The sequence below is a fragment of the Hypanus sabinus genome, chromosome 6 (assembly GCF_030144855.1).
Source record: "Hypanus sabinus isolate sHypSab1 chromosome 6, sHypSab1.hap1, whole genome shotgun sequence".
In the NCBI taxonomy this organism is placed as follows: domain Eukaryota; kingdom Metazoa; phylum Chordata; class Chondrichthyes; order Myliobatiformes; family Dasyatidae; genus Hypanus; species Hypanus sabinus.
This window is the reverse complement of record NC_082711.1, coordinates 18,176,441-18,196,548: the sequence shown is the minus strand read 5'-3', so window position 1 is coordinate 18,196,548 and position 20,108 is coordinate 18,176,441.

Here is a 20,108-nt window from a genome sequence, read left to right as displayed (position 1 = left end):
CACAGATCACAGGAATCTCACACCAGATCAAAAGCGAGGGATGTCAAGAATAAGAGGCTGGACACCGAGGAGTGGGCAAGAACCTGGCTGCTCCTGGTGCTGGGTCAGTCAGTGAGGTAATGTCACTCCGTCGGGAGAGGAACACGAGGGAAATCCATCTCCAGAGATAAAGGTGTTTCACTGAATGACCATGAATCAAAAACCCCACCCAGACCAGACATTCTCTCTTCTACCCCTTCCAACAGGCAGGAGAAGGCAAAGCCTAAAAGCACGATTCACCAAGGTGAAGGACAACGTGTACATTGTGTCGCAAGAATGGCTCCCCGGTACAATATGATGCTGTGTTGACCTCGCAGTCTACCTCATCATGGTCTCACACCTTCAGGCCTACCTGCATTGCGCTTTCTGAGATCGAGTGGATAGCCAGAGACTTTCTCCCAGGGCAGAAATGGTTAATAGGAGGGGGTATCAATGTAAGGTGTTTGGAGGACAGTATAGGGAGGATGTCAGAGGCAGGTTTTTACACAGACAGCACAAATGTACGGAAGGGGCAGCCAGGGGTGGTATTAGAGGCAGATACATTAGGGGCAATTTAGAGACTCTTGGACAGGCATATGGATGATAGAACAATGGAGGACTATGTTGGAGGTAAGGGTTAGGTTGATCTTGGAGTAGGTTAAAGGGTCAGCACAACATTCTGGGCCGAAGCGTCTGTCATGTTCTATGCCCTATGATATATGTCTTATGTTTTTGTAATGGTAACATGTCATTATTTTCTCTTGTTCTACCTCAATGCACTGTGTGGTGACATAATCTGTTTGAACAGGACAGATTTTGGACAACAATATTAAACCGATTTCCCAATGTACCATTACAACCCCACTGTTCCCTCCAGCGACAGGGCGCAGGTCAGGGGTGTGATTGTGTACCCATCCAGTTGCCTGTTGCCCCAGCAACTTTCATAAAGCTCAACACCATCCAGGAGGAAGCAACCTGCTTGACTGGAAGACCACTGGCAATCTGAAATATTCACTCCCCCTGCCTCTAGCACACAGTCTCGGCAGATTTCAGATTTATTTCACATGGAAAGCTGAAGTGAAATGCGTTGATCTTGTTTAACAATCAACACAGCCTAGGGATGTGCTATGGGCCACCACACATCCCGGCGCCAACGTAGCATTCCCACAATCCTGGGCAGAACAACACAGAACGCAACAAGCAATAACCAGAGAGGTCCTTTTCCTCACTCCCATCCATTCACACACCTGGAGAGTCCTCCAGCCTCCAGGCTTCAGTGCCAAAGTAAAGTTTATTGTCAGAGTACATACATGCCACCACAGACAACCCTGAGATTCTTTATCTGCGGGCATACTCAGCAAATCTACAGATCAGTAACTGTAAACAGGATTTGCAAACTGTAAACAAACCAGTAAGTAGCTATAAATTATGGTATGAAATAACACGATAAACAAGTCCTTAAGTGAGTGTAGCTATCCCCTTTTGTTCAAGAGTCTGATGGTTGAGGGGTGGTGTGGTGAACTACATATACCTGTCTGGACACGCACCCCCCCCCCCCCCAGCTGACTGCTCCTGTGGCTCCTCCCACAGACCCCGGTATAAAGGTGATTGGGGCCTGAGGCCTGCCCTCAGTCTCCAGGATGTAGCATGGTGGTCAATTGCTGCTTGTTCTTTCTTCCAGTCAATAAAAGCCGATATCTCGCCTCACGTCTCAGAGTGAGTTATTGATGGTGCATCAGGTGGTAACAGTTCTTGAACCTGGTGGTGCGAGTCCTGAGGTTCCTGTACTTTCTACCTGATGGCAGCAGTGAGAAAAGAGCATGGCCTGGGTGGCAAGGATCTTTGATGATGGACGTTACTTTTCTACGGCAATGTTTCATGTAGATGTGCTCAATGTTTGGGAGGGTTTTACCCGTGATGTACTGGGTTGAATCCATTACCTTTTGTAGGATTTTCTGCTCAAAGGCTTTGGTGTTCCCATTCCAGGCAGCAATGTGGACTCTTCCCACCTCTATAGAGGTTTAATGACATGTCGAATCTCCACAGACTCCTGAGGAAGTAGAGACACTGTCGTGCTTTATATGATGGTTCCACGACAGTGACAATTAAAGTATTCCTCCCCCTTAGAAGTTTTCATGTTTTACAACATTGAATCACAGTGGAATTAATTTGGCTTTTTTGACACCAATCAACAGAAAAGACTTTTTGCTGTCATACTGAAAACAAGTTTCTACAAATTGGTCAAGGTTTATGACAATTATTAAACACAAAATAATTGATTGCATAATTACTCACCCCCTTTAAGTCAGTATTTAGTAGATGCACCTTTGGCAGCAATTACAGCCTTGAGTCTCCCAACCATTGAGCACGTCTGCATGAAACGTTGCCGTAGAAAAGCAATGTCAAGCATCAAAGATCGTCAGCACCCAGGCCATGCTCTTTTCTCACTGCTGCCATCAGGTAGAAGGTACAGGAGCCTCAGGACTCGCACCACCAGGTTCAAGAATAGTTATTACCCCTCAACCATCAAGCTCTTGGACAAAAGGGGATAGCTACGCTCACTTAAGGATTCATTTATCGTGGTATTTCATACTCATTATTTATAGCTATTTACTTATTACCTGCATTTGCACGGTTTGTTTACAGTTACTGATCTGTAGATTTGCTAAGTATGCCTGCAGATAAAGAATCTCAGGATTGTACGTGGTGGCATACGTCTGCTTTGTACATCTGGACATTGCAATTTTTCCCCATTCTTCTTTACAAAACTGCTCAAACTCTGTCAGATTGCATGGGGATCATGAGTGAACAGCCCTTTTCAAGTCCACCCACAAATTCTCAATTGGATTGGGGTCTGGACTCTGACTTGGCCACTCCAGGACATTAGCTTTGTTGTCTTTAAGCCAGTCCTGTGTAGCTTTGGCTTTATGCTTGGGGTCATTGCCTTGCTGGAAAACAAATCTTCTCCCAAGTCCCATTTCTCTTGCAGACTGCATCAGGTTTTCCTCCAGGATTTCCCTGTATTTTGCTGCATTCATTTCACTCTCTACCTTCACGTCACCAGGTGGATTCTGACATCATCAGAATCAGGTTTATTATCACCGGCATGTGACATGAAATTTGTTAACCTAGCAGCAGCAGTTCAATGCAATACATAAGCTAGAAGAGAAAAATAAATAAATAAACAAATAAACAGATAATTAAATAACCATCTATAAATTTGCTGACTATACAACTATTGTTGGTAGAATCTCAGGTGGTGACGAGAGGGCATACAGGATTGAGATGCAAACTAGTGGAGTGGTGTCACAACAACAACCTGGCACTCAATGTCAGTAAGATGAAAGAGCTGATTGTGGACTTCAGGCCTGTTGGGTGCAGTTTCTCATTGATTCTAAGTTCAGAAAGTTTAAAGTAAAATTTATTATCAGAGTACAAATATGTCACTACATACAACTCTGAGATTCTTTTTCTGCAGGCATACTTAGCAAATCTATAGAACAGTAACTTTAAACAGAATCGGTGAACAACAAACTGTGCAAATGCAAATATAAATAAATAGCGATAAATAACGAGAGCATGAAGTAACAAGATAACGAGTCTTTAAAGCAAGATCATCAGTTGTGGGAACGGCAGACGTAGAATGAGTGTAGCTATCCCCTTTTGTTTAAGAGCCTGATGGTCGAGGGCTAGTAACTGTTCTCAAGCCTGGTGGTGCGAGTCCTGAGGCTCCTGTACCTTCTACCTGACGGCAGCAGTGAGAAAAGAGCATGGCCTGGGTAGTAAGGATCTACAACATAAAGAATAGCTTCTCAAACCCAAGCCAAGCACCAGTCCAGCTGAAGGGTCTTGACCCGGAACGTCAACTGTACTCTTTTCTATTGATGCTGCCTGGCCTGCTGAGTTCCTCCAGCATTTTGTGTGTGTTGCTCGGGTTTCCAGAATCTGCAGACTTTCTCTTCTTTGTCACCAGTCACGGTGTTGTGTCCATGAAGATTCAGCAGGCTCCAGAGAATGAATCAGTGTACATAAATGCCAGTGAAAATTACTAGGCCCACAGCAACTTAGCAACAGGGCTGGTGATGAAACAGTTTCTCCAGTGATGTTGGAACCTCTCAGCTGATTAAAGCTCTTGGCTATTTCCTCATGCTGTAATCTGCCTGTTTCCCCACACTGCAATGTAACATCTCCTCAATCATATACTCTCTGCTCATTATGCAATCCTCCAAATAATTCATTACACCCATCCCTTCGACTGGTGGGTGAAGATTAATTTAAGATTCTGAAATGTCAACAGCGGGAAGTGTGTCTGGGAACTTTGACTACAATCAACATTCAGTCACAGCAGAATTTATTGCTCCTCATCTATATCATGAATTCCTTTTTGAAAAATATAGATTTAAAATTCCAGTGCATTCTGAGAATTTTAATCCATGGCCTCGCACTGATCAACTATTCTCAACACTTCCTATTTTTATGTTTCACTAGAAGTCTGCTTTTATATATATTCAGTGGCCACTTTATTAGGTATGGCTGTACCATTGCTCGTTAATGCAAGTATCTAATCAACCAATCATGTGACAGAAATTCAAAGCATAAACGCATGCAGACATGGTCAAGGGGTCCAGTTGTTGTTCAGACCAAACATCAGAATGGGGAAGAAATGTGATCTAAGTGACTTTGACTGTGGAAAGATTGTTGGTGTCAGATGGGGTGGTTTGAGTACCTCAGAACCTGCTGATTTCCTGGGATTTTCACGCATAACAGTCTCTAGACTTTTCAGAGAATGGTGTGAAAAACAAAAAGCATCCAGTGAGCGGCAGTTCTGTGGGTAAAAACGCCTCGTTAATGAGAGAGGTCAGAGGAGAACGGCCAGACTGGGTCAAGCTGACAGGAAGGTGGCTGTAACTCAAATAACCACATTTTACAACAGAGGTGTGCAGAAGAGCACAAGTGAATGCACAACACATTGAAACAGCAGCAGAGACCACACTGGGTTACACTCATATACCTAACAAAGTAACCAATGAGTTCCTGTTTAATCCTCATTCCACCATACATGAATACCCACAAATACAGCGTTCCTCCGGGGTCAAAGGGCAAAACACAGTACCAGCAGTCATATGCTGCACAAGATACATACAGCACATATAAACTACAGTCACACAAAAATATCTATGTTCATCAAGTCCCTGAGTGACACGTCCTGTAAATTGATGGTGCATGCGTGTTGCTGGCAGCTCCAATGGGAAGGGGCAGTCCCAACCCAGCATAGATGGTGCACCACACTGCGTCCAACATCTCCCTTGGCGGACAATGTTGCTCTACAGTTATTCTCTCTATGAAATTCCAAGTTTTGCCACTTCAGATTAGATAAAGATTTGTTGAATACCCAATCTATTCCATTCTATAAAAACTTTAGCAGTAGTAGAGGGTAGAAAAAAAATTACAAAGAATGGAACTAGAAAGGGAAAAATGAGACAAACCAAAAAACTTCCTAATTTGCGACCAGATTCTCAAACTATGTTTAAGAACTGGGTTATCAGTAATTTTACTGAAGGGTAAAGGAAGAGAAGATCCAAGAAGAGAAATAATCGGCATTTTTAACCGATTGAGCTTCTAATAAGGTCCATGGTGGACAGTCGTCCCTCTTGATATGATATGACCAGAATGTGATATTCCTTATATTAGTTGCCCAGTAATAGAATCTGAAATTAGGTAAAGCTAGACCACCATCTTTATTTTTCCTTTGAAGAAAGACTTTGTTCAGCCGGGGTTGTTCATTATTCCATATGTAAGAAGAGAGAATTGAGTCCAAAGAGTCGAAAAAACTCTTCAGAATAAAAATAGGCAATGCTTGGAAAAGATATAAGAATTTAGGTAACACATTCATTTTAATAGAATTAATACGGCCTAACAAGGATAAAGAAAGAGGAGACCATTTACTAAATAGCCTTTTAAGGTAACTCAGTAATGGAATAAAATTAGCTTTATACAAATGTTTATCATTTTTAGTAATAGTTATTCCAAGATAAGTAAACTGATTAGTCATAAATTTAAATGGAAGATTTTATTGGTATCAGGTTGTTTAAAGGAAATAATTCGCTTTTATATAAATTCAACTTATAACCTTATAAATTTTTGGATTTATTTGTTGTTGGGAACTTAGCATCATTTGAGCAATTGTCCATCAAATTTGGTTTACCCCAAACTCATTTTTATGGTTACCTTCAAATTAGAGATTTTCTGTGTTCTCAATTGGCTACCTTTCCTTCACGTTCAGGTAAGATGATATTTTAAATTTGAAACCTTTTTTTGATGGATCAATCTCTAATATATATAATAAACTGCTTATGTTTAAGCAGTTTTCTTTACATAATAGTAGGCAAGCTTGGGAGCATGATCAGAATATGCAAATCTCTGATGAAGAGTGGAATGCTATTTTGAAATTAGTGAATAAGTCATCTTTTTGCGCTCGCCATTCTTATGTACAATTTAAAGTGGTACATAGAGCCTATTTATCTAAAGAGAAATTATCCCATTTTTATTCTGATATTTCTTCAACTTGTGACAAATGTAATTCAGCCAATGCTTTGTTAATTCATCCTATGTCCCAGCTTAGAAAAATCTTGGAAAGATGTATTTTCTACTTTTTCTCAACTTTTTAATACTAACTTTCTCGGAACTCAAGATATAACTTTCTTGGAACTCAAGATATAACTTTAACTCCCTCAGACTTGTATGTTCTAGCTTTTATCTCACTTATGGCGAGAAGACGGATTTTGCTTAAGTGGAAAGAAGCAGTCTCTCCTACTCGTATGCAGTGGTTAGAAGACATAATGACTCATTTTAGTTTGGAGAAGATTCGGTGTTCTATTTCTAATTCAGTACAGTACTTCTATATGACATGGGGTCCTTCTATGAACTACTACTCTAACTTGTGAAAGGTTTTTCTTTTCTACATAGATGTTATTAATTATGTTATTCTTTGTTAACAACTTAGCAACACTTTTTTTTTAAATATTTTTTTCTTTGTTCTTACCCATTGGCTTTCTTGGTAGGGGCTAGGTTTTTTTTATATACATAAAATTCCTAATGTATACTCTTTATAAATTTACAGTATTAGTAATCATTACCGGAGTACTATATACATATATGTTACTCAGTCCTATACAGTTCAATTTTTCTATTGTCTGCATTCTGTTTGTAATTTTTTTATATATACTGCATTTGCTATATATTCTTGTATACATTAATAAAAATATTGAAAGAGATTAGATAAAGATTTACTTCATTTGTCACATCTACATTGAAACATACAGTGAAATACACCATTATCATCAAAAGGGGAAATGTACAGAGGCCAGTTAACCTACCAGCTTGCCTTTGTGATGTGACAGGTAATTGGTAATTGATTAAATATTGTCTCATATATCAAGGTACATGCAGATTATTTCTTGCTCAAAACTGCAAGGAACTGCTCAGAAACCAACTTCCCCTCCATAGCCTCTGTCTACACTTCTCGCTGCCTCAACAAAATAATTAACAGAATCAAAGACCCTTCCCATCCCAGACATTCTCTCTTCTCCTCGCTTCCGCAGAAAACACAAAAGCCTAAAAGCACGAACCACCAGGTTCAAGGACGGCTTCTTTTTCAGTGTGATAAGGCTATTGAATGGTTGCCTAATAGGATAAGATAGACTCGTGACCTCAAGATCTACCTCATTGTGGCCTTGTACCTTATTGGCTGCCTGCACTGCACTTTCTCTGACACTTTGTTCTGCATTCTGCTATTGTTTTCCCTTGGACAACCTCAAGGCACTGTTGTGGTGAAATGATCTGTACAGGTGGTATTCTGCGCATCACAGTTTCTAAGGAGACATTGGATTATGTAGTGGTAAAGGGATTTCAGAAGAAGTGAGTGGTGGCAGTATGGACATTCCGCATGCCACAGTTCCTGAGGAGACGTTAGATTATGTAGCGGGAATGGGATTTTAAAAGAAGCAAGCAAGGACAGGTAGAATGCTTTGTGCACTACAGTACCCTAGGAGACAATTGGAATGTGCGTAATTAGGAACTTGGATAGGGCTGATGAAGAGAAGTTATGTTTAAGTGGAGCAGCCAAAGTGTAAGTGGGCCAGTGTGTGAGTGGCCAGTGTTAGAGTGGGCCAGTGTGTGAGTGGCCAGTGTTAGAGTGGGCCAGTGTGTGAGTGGGCCAGTGTGTGAGTGGCCAGTGTTAGAGTGGGCCAGTGTGTGAGTGGCCAGTGCTAGAGTGGGCCAGTGTGTGAGTGGGCCAGTGTGTGAGTGGCCAGTGTTAGAGTGGGCCAGTGTGTGAGTGGCCAGTGTTAGAGTGGGCCAGTGTGTGAGTGGGCCAGTGTGTGAGTGGCCAGTGTTAGAGTGGGCCAGTGTGTGAGTGGCCAGTGTTAGAGTGGGCCAGTGTTAGAGTGGGCCAGTGTGTGAGTGGGCCAGTGTGTGAGTGGCCAGTGTTAGAGTGGGCCAGCGTTAGAGTGGGGAGTTCAGGCTTTGGCGAGGAGGGACAAAGACTGTAGTTAGATTTCTTTTCAGTTTAATTTTTCTTTCGTTCTTTCATTGCACAGTTAGAGCAGTTGGGATTCCAGGCAGGATAGAGGAATGCTCCTTTCGTTGGAGGTGAGAAGACTGGGAGACCTCCGATGTCCTCGATGACTACACCCACGCGAAGCATCCAGCTGCAGTGTTTCCAGAATCGGAGCTGGAGCTGGATGAACTCCAGAACGTCCAGGAGTCTGAGGGTTTAATGGACAGAACATACAGGGAGAGGACACTGCCAACTGAGGGGGGAAGGGGATAGCACCTTGGTGGCCATTCCCCTCAACAACAGGCATACCGCTTTGGATACTGTTGAGGGGGATAACCTAACAGGAAAGTCACAGCAATCGAGTCTCTGGCACTGAGTCTGGCTCTGTGGCTCAGAAGGGAAGGGGGTGGGGGGGGGAAGTAACGAGCTGTAGTGAAAGGGGAACAGACAGGAGGCTCCCGGATGGTATAGTGTGTTGCCTCCCAGGTGCCAGAGTCAGGGACATCTTGGATCAAGTCCACAGCATTCTTAAGTGAGCAACCAGATATTGTAGTACTGATGACCTAGGTAGGATTGGTGATGAGGTCTCATGAAGTGAGTTCAGGGAGTTGGGTGTTAAGTTAAAGGGCAGGACCTCCAGGGTTGTGATCTCAGGATTGCTACCCTCGCCTCATGCTAGAGAGTTTAGCACTATTCAGTTTAACATGAGGCTGAGGAGTTGGTGTCGGAGAGAAGGCTTCAAATGTTTGGATCACTAGGCTCTCTCCCAGGAAAGGTGGGACCCGTACAGAAGGGATGGTTTGCACTTGAAGTGGAAGGGGACTAACAGCCTTGCAGAAGAGCTTGCTAAAACCCCACAGGGGGGTTTAAACTAGGGATGGGAAGCAGAGCGACAGAGCAGATAGTGGAGTGGTTGTGGGGAAGGATATTGTTCAGCCGACTGTACAGACAAAGTCAAGAATTACAAGATTAAGCATGGTAGGACTAACGTTCTGTGTTGTGTATATTTCAATGTAGGAAAGGCGGATGAGCTTAGGGCGTGGATCAGTGTGTGCAGTTATGATGTTGTAGCCATTAGAGAGACTTCGTTGCAGGAGGGGCAGGACTGGCAGCTCAATGTTCCAGAGGTCCGTTGTTTTACACATGAAAGAGTGGGAGGGATTAAAGGAGAAGGGGTGGTGTTACTCATCAGGGAAAATTGTCACGGGAGTGTTCAGTCAGGACAGACTGGAGAACTCATTTATAGGTAAAGCTGAAGAATAAGAAAGGTATGAACATGTTAATGAGATATAATTATAAATCTTTAAGCAGGATTGTAGAAATGTCACAGACTGTTGCCAGAAATACAAGGTTGCGACAGTAGGTGATTTTAACTTTTCACATAATGACTGGAACTCCCATACTGTAAAAGGGCTCGATGGGATAGAGTTTGTCAAATATGTTCAAGAACGTTTCCTTAACCAATATGTAGAGGCCCCAACTAGAGAGACTGTGTTTCTAATTTGGCAGAGGGATGGGAACCAGAGTGATGGGGCTGAGGACGGGGCAGTCGATATGCAACTAGATGCAGTGTGTAGCGAGACTGTGGGGAAGGACAGGCAGATGATAGGGCAAAATTGTAGTTAGTGGGATGTTAAGGAGTAATAGGGAGCAAAAATCAAAAAGGCTGATGAATACAAGACTGAAGATGTTCTATTTATTTACAGCATTGAGATACAGCACGGGATCGGTCCGTCCTACACTTCAAGCCAAGCTGCCCAGTAATCCCCCAGTTTAATCCTAGCCTAATCACAGGATAATTTACAACGTCCAAGTAACCTGCCAACCGGTACGTCTTTGGAATGTGGGAGGAAACCGGAGCACCCGGAGGAAACCCGCGCAGTCACGGGGAGAATGAGAATCAGAATCATGTTTATTATCACTGGCGTGTGTCGTGGAATTAGCTAACTGAGCAGCAGAAGTTCCATGCAATACATAATATAGAAATCAATCAATCAATTACAGAATATGTATATTGAATAAAATCGTGCAAAAACACAAATACTTTATATTTAAAAAGTGAGGTCGTGTCCAAAGCTTCAACATCCATTTAGGAATCAGATGGCAGAGGGGAAGAAGCTGTTCCTGAATCACTGACTGTGTGCCTTCAGGCTTCTGTACCTCCTACCTGATAGTAACAGTGAGAAAAGGGCATGCCCTGGGTGCTGGAGGTCCTTAATAACGGACGCTGCCTTTCTGAGACACCGGCTCCTTGAAGATGTCCTGGGTACTTTGTAGGCTCGTACCCAAGATGGAGCTGACTAATCTCCTTACAAGCAGTGGCAGGAAATATACCAAGTTTTTTGGTACTGTGGAGTGTTGTGCTAGCCTCTACACTACCACGCCACATAGGCAGTATATGGAATTATCTTGTAGCACAGTTAAAGACTGGCAGGTATGATGTTGTGGGCATTGCTGAGTCGTGACCAACAGATCATTGTTGGGAGCTTAACATCCAAGGATGCACATTGTATTGAAAAGATAGACAGGTAGGCAGAGGGGATGGGGGGGGTGGGGGGAGTTCTGTTGGTCAAAAATGAACTTGTCTTTAGAAAGAGTTGATATAGGATTGTAAGATTTAGCATCCTTGTGGATAAACTGCAAAGGTAAAATAACCCTGATGGGAATTATATACAGGCTGTCAAACAGTAGCCGGGATGTAGGATAAAAATTACAATGGGAAATATCAAAGACATTTGAAAAGGGAAATGTTGTGAAAGTCATGGGGGATTTCAATATGCAGGTAGACTGGGAAATCAGGTTGGTTCTGGAACACAAGTAAGGGAATTTGTAAAATGCCTACAAGTTGGCTTTTTAGAGCAGCTTGTGGCTGAGCCCTCTGGGGGAATGGCAATTCTGGATTGGGTGTGATGTAATGAAGAGGATTGGATTAGGGAGCTTAAGATAGAGGAATGCTTAGGAGGCAATGATCAAATTCACACTGCAGTTTGGGGAGGAGAAAATAAAATTGAATGTGGATTGATGCCTCCCAAAGATGCAGAAGTATTCTAAAGGGAGGATGAGACAACCATGGGGGACGAGGGAAGTCACAGACAGCATGGAAGCAAAAGAGAGAGCATATAATATAGCAAAAAAATAGTAGGAAGGTAGATTGGGATCATTTACAAGCCAACAGAGGACAACTAAAAAAACGTGAAGAGAGGAAAGATGAAATACGAAGCTAAACTAGCCAATAATGTAAAAGGGGATACCAAAATTTTATTCTGATATATAAAGAGCAAAAGATAGATGAGAGAGAATATCAGATCACTGGAATATTAATGCTGGAGAGGTGGTAATGGTGGATGAACTGAATAAGTATTCTGCATGAGAAGTGAGTCTTGTTGCCATTACTAAGGAGAAGGTACTTGGGAAGCTGAAAAATCTGAGGGGAGATAAGTCACCCAGACCAGATAGCTGAGGAGATTATGGAGGCATTAGTAATGATCTTTCAAGAATCACTAGATTCTGAACTGGAAAATTGTAAATGTCACACCATTCTTTCAGAAGGGAAGGAGGCAGAAGAAAGCAAACTATGGGTCAGTTCACCTGACCTCAGTGGCTGGAAAGATGTTAGAGTTTATTATTAAGGAGGAGGTGTCAGGATATTTGAAGGCACATGATAAATAATAGGCCGAAGTCTTCATGGTTTCCTTAAAGGGAAATCTTGCCTGACAAATCTGTTGGAACTCTTTGAGGAATTAACAGGCAGGACAGACAAAACAGAGTCAGTGGATGTTGTTTACTTCGATTTTTAGAAGGCCTTTGATAAGGTGCCGTAGATGAGAATGCTTAACAAAGTAAGAGCCCATGGTATTACAGGAAAGGTTCTAGTATGTATAGAAGATTGGCAGAGGCAAAGAGTGGAAATAATAGGGGCCTTTTTGAGTTGGCTGTTGGTGACTAGAGATGTGCCACAGGGGCCAGTGTTGGGACCGTTTCTTTTCACGTTAAATGTTAATGATTTGGAAAAAGGAATTGATTGTTTTGTGGTGAAGTTTGCAAATGATATAAAGATAAGTGGATGGGCAAGTAGTGTTGAGAATGCAGTATGTCTGCAGAAGATCTTAGACAGATTGAGAGAATGGGCAAGGAAGTGGCAGATGGAATAAAGGTGTGGACTGTTTTCTAAATGGGGAGAAAAGTAAAAAATCTGAGATGTAAAGGGATTTGGGAGCCCCAATGCAGAACACCCTAAAGGTTACCTTGCAGGCTGAGTCTTTGGTAAAGAAGGTAAATGCAACGTTGGCATTCATTTCAGGGGGATTAGAATACAAAAGCAAGGATGTGTTGCTGAGGCTTTATAAGGCACTGGTCAGACCCCACTTGGGAGTATTGTGAGTAGTTTTGAGCTCCTTATTTAAGAAAAGATGGGCTGGCATTGGAAAGGGTCCGGAGGAGGCTCATGAGAATAATTCCCAGAATGAAGGGGTTAACAAATGAGAGTAGTGTTTGATGGCTCTGGGCCTGTTTTGCCGGAGTTTAGAAGAATGAAGGGGTATCATATTGAAACCTACCAAGTATTAAAAGCTCCTGACGAGGGGTCTCAGCCCGAAACATTGACAGCGCTTCTCCCTATAGATGCTACCTGGCCTGCTGTATTCCATCAGCATTTTGTGTGTGTTGATTGAAAGCTCTAGATAGAGTTGATGTGGACAGGATATTTCCTAAGGTGGGGGAGCCTAGGACCAGAGGGCACAGCCTCAGAATTAAAGGACATATATTTAGAATGGAGATGAGAAGGAATTCCTTTAACCAGAGGGTGGTGAATTTGTGAAATTCATTACCACTGATAGCTGTGCAGGCCACGTCATTGTGTATGTTTAAGGCGGAAGTTGATAGGTCCTTGATTAATCAGGGTGTCAAAGATTACAGGGAGAAGGCAGGAAAACTGGGCTGTGATAATAAGTCAGCCATGATGGATTGGCGGAGCAGATTTGATAGGCCGAATGGCTTAATTCTGCTCTTTTGTCTTATGGTTATACAGATCTCCTATTAGGGAATGAGACAGAGCAGGTGGCAGAAGTTCGTGTAGGGGAACACTTTGCATCTTGTGATCAGAGAGTCAACAGCTTCAAGATAATTATGGAAAAGGATGCGTCTGGTCCTCGGTTGAGATTCTAAATTGGAGAAAGTCCAATTTTGATGGTATCAGAAAGGATCTGGCAAGTGTGGATTGGGACGAGTCAGTTTTTGGCAAAGGTGTACTTGGTAAGTGGGAGGCCTATAAAAAGTGAAATTTTGAGAGCACAGTGTTTGTATGTTCCTGTCAGAATAAAGCGCATGGATAACAGGTTTAGAAAACCTTGGCTATTGAGAGATATTGAAGCCCTGGTTAAGAAAATTAAGAAGGTGTAGAGCAACTATAGGCAGGAAGGAGCAAATGAGGTACTTGAGGAGTAAAGGAAGTGCAAGAGAATGCTTAAGAGGCAAATCACGAAGACTAAAAGAAGGCACGAAGTTACTCTAGAAGACAAGGTAAAGAAGAATCCTTGGGCCTTCTACAGAGATATTAAGAACAAAAGGATAACAAGGGTCAGAATTGGTCCTCTGGAAGATCAGAGTGGTCATCTATGCTTGGAGCCAAAAGAGATGGAGGGAGGGATCTTAAGTGGACTTTTTGCATCTGTTTTTACTCAGGAGCCCGACACAGAGTCTATAGAAGCGAGGCAAAGCAGCAGTGAGACCTATATGATTACAAAGGAAGAGGGGTTAGCGTTGTTAAAGCCCCAGGGACTGACAAGGTGTTCCCTCCGATCTTGTGGGAGGCTAGTCGAGAAACTGCATGGGTCTGAGCAGAGATAATATTTTAAATGCCCTTAGCCACAAGTGAGGACAGCCGAAGGATTGGAGGACAGCTGATGTTGTTTCATTGTTTAAGAAAGGATTTAAGAATAAGCCAGGACATAATAGTCTGCTGAATCTGACACCAGTAGTGGGAAAGTTATTGGAAATTATTCTAGGGATTGGATATATGGGTATTTAGATATACAGGGACTGATTAGGGATAGACAACATGGCTGTGAGCATGGTACGTTATGTCTGATTAATCTTATAGAGTTTTTCAAAGAAGTTACCAGGGAAGTTGATGCAGGCAAGGTGTCAGATGTTGTCTACAAGGACCTTAGCAAGATGTCGGCAAGCTCCTGCACGGGAGATCGCTTGGAATTGAAGATAAGAAGGATTGGTCACTTGGTATTGAAGATGAGGTTGTAAATTGGATTAGACAGAGGCTTTGTGGAAGAATATGGAGAGTGGTAGTAGATGGCTGTCTCTCTGACTAGAGGAGTGCCACAGGGATGCTGAGTCTGGTGCTGTTTGCCATCTATATCAACAATCTGAATGATAATGTGGTAAACTGGATCAGCAAGTTTGCAGATGGCACCAAGTCTGGGGGTGTAGTGGACAGTGAGGAAGACTATCAAAGCTTGCAGCAGGATCTGGACCAGCTGGACAATGCTAAATGGAATTTCATGCAGACACTTTGCAGTTAGGAAAGACAAACCAGAGGAGGTCTTACAGGGTCAGCGGTGGGCCACTGAGGAGGCAGAACAGAGGCATCTGGGGATACCAGTCCATAATTCCTTGAAAATAGCATCACAGATGGATAGGGTTATAAGGACAACTTCTGGCACATTGGCGTTCATAAATCAAAGTACTGAGTACAGCAGTTGGGATGTTATGCTGAAGTTGGTGAGGCCTAGTTTGGGTATCGTGTGCAGTTTCGGTCACCTCCCTACAGCAGAGATGTGAGTAAGATTGAAAGAGTGCAGAGAAAATTTACGTTGCCAGGACTCCAGGAACAGGAAAGCTTGAATAGATTAGGATTTTATTCCTGGAGAGTAGAAGATTAAGAGGAAATTTGATAGAGGTATACAGAATCATGAGGGGTCCAGATAGGGGAAGTTAAGCAGGAGTTTTCCCCTGAGGTTAGTTGAGACTAGAACTGGAGGTCAGGGGTCAAGAGTGAAAGGTGAAATGTTTATGGGGGTCATGAGGGGCATATTCTTCACTCAGAGGGTCGTGAGAGTGTGGATCGAGCTGCCAGCAGGGGAGATGGATGCAGGTTCAGCATTTAAGGGAAATTTGTATGGGTACATCGATAGGAGGGGTATGGCCCAGATGCAGGTTTCTGGGACTAGGCAGACCAAAGGTTCTGCTTCTGACCAGAACCACAGAGGGATTGCCAGCTGCAAACTATCAGATCTCCATATGTTTCAAAATCTCTGCTTTTCAACAACATTATCATTAAACGACACCACTGAGAAACTAATGTTATTGGGAGCTACTTGTTGAAATGAGGCCTCGACCCATTAAAATACGGTGACTGTGGAGAATTCAGGATGTTTGGGTATTCATTATTTATCAAACATTTCACCCAGACTGTGGTTTCTGGTTAATTTATTCTCTGTTTGCTGCCTGTTCTGTGTCAGTTTTTGTTTTGTGAGTTGATAGCACACTAATTTCCCAAAAGAAAGAATTTAATAGTCTCCATTGAGTTTGCAGTTATTTTTTTTTGTTGACAGCACGCTGTTAAAATGAGAAACTACGTTCAGTGGCCACTTGAATTAATGTTTATTTTTATTTTTTTATTGCGATACCGGGCAGAATAGGCCCTTCCAGCCCGCTGAACCGCACCACCACTAATCCCCGATTTAACCTCAGCCTATTAGAGACTTCCTCCACCTAATAAAGTGGCCACCGAGTGGATGTGCATGGCCTTCTGCTGCTGCAGCCAGACGCTTCAGGGTTCGACGTGTTGTAGACTCAGAGATGCTCTTCTGCACACCACTGTTGTAACACGTGCTTATTTGATAACTGCCGCCTTTCTGTCAGTTTGAACCAGTCTGGTCATTTTCCTCTGGTCTCTCTCATTAACAAGGCATTTTTGCCCACCGTACTGCCGCTGACTGAATAATTTTTGATTTTTGCACCATTCTCTATGAACTTTGGAGACTGTTGTGTATGAAAATCCCAGGAGATCAGCAGTTTCCGAGATACTCAAACCCCCACCCTGTCTGGCACCAACAATCATTCTACAGTCAAAGTCACTTAAATCACATTTCTTCCCCATTCTGATGTTTGGTCTGACCAACAACGGAAAGTCTTAGAGTCACAGATTCGTAGCACTGAAACAGCCCATCTAGCCTATGCTGAACCATTATACGAGGGTGATTGATTTGTTCATGGCCTAAGGTAGGAGGAGTCAATTTTAGAAAAACTGGCAGATTTATTTTTCAACATAGTCCCCTCCTACAGTTACACACTTAGTCCAGCGGTCGTGGAGCATACGGATCTTGGACCTCCGGAATATGTCCACAGCAGGGGTGATTGTTAAGTTTGTGGCCTAAGGCAGAAGGAGATGAGTTATACAGCTCTCATTACATGCACATGCAGTTCAACTCTTTGCGTGATAATGCAGAAAGTCTGAAGTTAATAACTCATCTCCTTCTACCTTAGGCCACGAACTTATCAATCACCCCGATGAGTTATTAACTGATGAGTTAATTAACTTCAAACTTTCTGCATAATCACTCAAAGAGTTGAACTGCATGTGCATGTAACGAGAGCTGTATAACTCATCTCCTTCTACCTTAGGTCACAAACTTATCAATCACCCCTGCTGTGGACACTTTCTGGAGGTCCAAGATCCATATGCTCCACGACCGCTGGACTAAGAGTGTAAATGTAGGAGGGGACTATGTTGAAAAATAAATCTGCCAGGTTTTCTAAAATTGACTCCTTCTACCTTAGACCACAAACTTATCAATCACCCCTCGTACTTCCTATTCCCATTGTCCTGTATCTGAACCATAGCCCTCCATACCCCGACCATCCATGCACAGTACTTGCTTTGACTGTGTCTGCATGCTTTCATGCACTGAGCTAATGCCACATGATTGTCTGATCAGATACTTGCAAACACAAGCAGATGTACAGGTGAACCTGCTAACGTGTCCACTGAGTGTTTTAGTGGGATTTTGTTCCATCATTCCTGTCCTCTGGACTTTGCAGATAGAAACACGGTGATTGACTTGCTAAAGGAAGTTAGTAATCAACTTGTTCTGAGCACAAACCTAAACAAACCAGTTTCGGAGCCTCTTACCGAGTCGTGAAGTCAAACTGCACGAGTGGACCATTCAGTCCTTGAGACAGAGAGTCAGTAGAGCACAGAGACAGGCCCTTTGGCCCATTTCCCCTAAGCTGACCAAGAAGCCCAGCCAAACGACTACTTACAGGGGCGCTTTCTCAAGAAGGCAACATCCTTCATCAAAGATTCCCATCATCCAAGCTGTGCCATCTTCCCACAGTTACCATCGAGCAGGAGGTAGAGAAGCCTGGAGTCTCACACTACCGCGTTCAAGAACAGCTACTTCTGTCAGTCATTTGGTTCTTGATCCAACCTGCTCAATCCTAATCACAGTTTAACACCACTTTGCACTAAAATGGACTTTTTTGTTTTAATTATGTTATTTCTTGTAAAAGTTGCCTATAACTTTGAACTTACGTTTGTCCATTGATTGCTGCTTTATCTGATGCTATGTGCCTGTGACGTTAACACATGGGGCGCCAACCTACCCATTATCAATGGGTGCTGGAAATGGGCCAGTAACATCATGAAGGATACTACTCTCCCAGCTCATGGACTGTTTGTCCAGCTCCTGTCAGGGAGGAGGCTACGTAGCAGCCACGCCAGGACCACCAGACTCTAAGCAACACACTCAAAATGCTGGAGGAACAAAGGGTTTCAGCCGGAAACGTAGACTGTATTCTTCTCCATAGCTGCTGAGTTCCTCCAGCATTTTGTGTGTGTCCACCAGACTCTAAAGCAGTTACTTTCCTCAAGCAGTGAGCTCACTAACCCATCCCAGACACACCCACAACCACCACCACTCTATCATTTCCTGTCAGTACAGACACTCAAGTGCCTGCTTTATGGACAATCAATCTATGTACAGTCTTCTCGGAAGCCCGTCGGGGATGATGATGACATCAGTAATCCCCTGATGAGAGCAGAGTCCGAACTGGGAAGCGCAGGAGTGCTGGCAGGTCGGGCACGTTACGGCTGTTGGAGGGTCGGGTCAGCTCCTTGCGGTCCTGGTACTTTTGATCGAGGTCCTTCAGCCGCTGCTGGTGCCCTTGTAGACTGCCAGGCACCAGGTGTTGTGGTCTTTGCCCAAGGCCTCCTAACCAGTCACAGGGATACTGCACGCCTTGAAGGATGCTGCCAGGCAGTCTTTACAGCGCTTTGTTGGGCCATGTGTCAGCTTTGGAAGGCAGTTCCCTTCTATCCAGACCACATGGCCAGCGGTATAAAGCTATCTTACGTATTTATATTTATTGTGTTTTTCTATTATTGTGTTCTTTATCTTATCTGGAGTAACAATTATTTCACTCTCCTTCCCGCTTGTGTTCTGGAAATGACACGAAACAACCTTAGCACTTGAATTAAATCTATGCATACACATAATTGTGCATGTGACCATAACCTCAAGTATGACATTGACTTCTGCCTGCACTTGGCCTACATCCCTAAACCTTTCCTGTCCATGTAACTGTCTTTAAAAAGTTGTAGCCAAACCTGCCTCAACCACTTCCTCTGGCAGCTCGTTCCATACGTGGACCACCTAATGTATGATAAAGCTGCCTCTCAAGTTCTTACTAAATCTTTTCCCTCGCGTGTTAAACCTGTTCCCTCTAGAGGAAAATTGAGGGGGATGTCAGAGATAGGTTTTTTACACAGTGAGTGGTAAATTCACGGAATGCCCACCAGGAGAGGCGGTGGAAACAAATACATCCTGGGGATTGAATAAACTCAGTTAGGCACGTGGATGAAAGAAAAATGAGGGCTACACAGGAGGGAAGACTTAGATTGATCTTAGAGTAGATTAAAAGGTTGGCACAGCAGTGTTGGCCAGAGGGCTGTACCGCTCTATTCTCTGTGTTCTATAAAAGCCCTCTGGAATAGGCTATCTGACATTCTAACCCCATTCGGATGAGTGCTCCCACAAGTCACTCAGATCTGGCGGCAATGAGCGGTGGATAAACTCTACGATGGGTGGCCCTGTACCACTGCTGCCTCATAGCTTCGTGATCAGTTCCAGCCTCGGGAGCTGTCTGTGTGGAGTTTGCCCGTTCTCCCTGGGATCGTGTGATTTTCATCTGGGTGCTCGTGTTCCCCCCCCACATTCCAAAATGGGGTGACCAGCTGCAGTAAGTTGTCCCTAGCATGGTAGGAACTGGGGTTACTGAGGGGTAAGAACATATGGTTAGTTTGGGATGAGTACTGTATGAATAGAAGGCTGATGGAGTGGACACAGAGAGACCTGGGGGTTGGGGGGGGGGGTTGAAGTTATCGCTGTTCCTTTTTTGCAGAGGAGGGGCTTGGGGGCTTGATGTTGTTGTCGCAGTTTTTTAGCAAGGGAGGAGATTGGGTGTTTGGGGGGTTTGGTGTCCAGACTGCTGATTTCTGTGTGGGCAGTCTCAGTCTGTT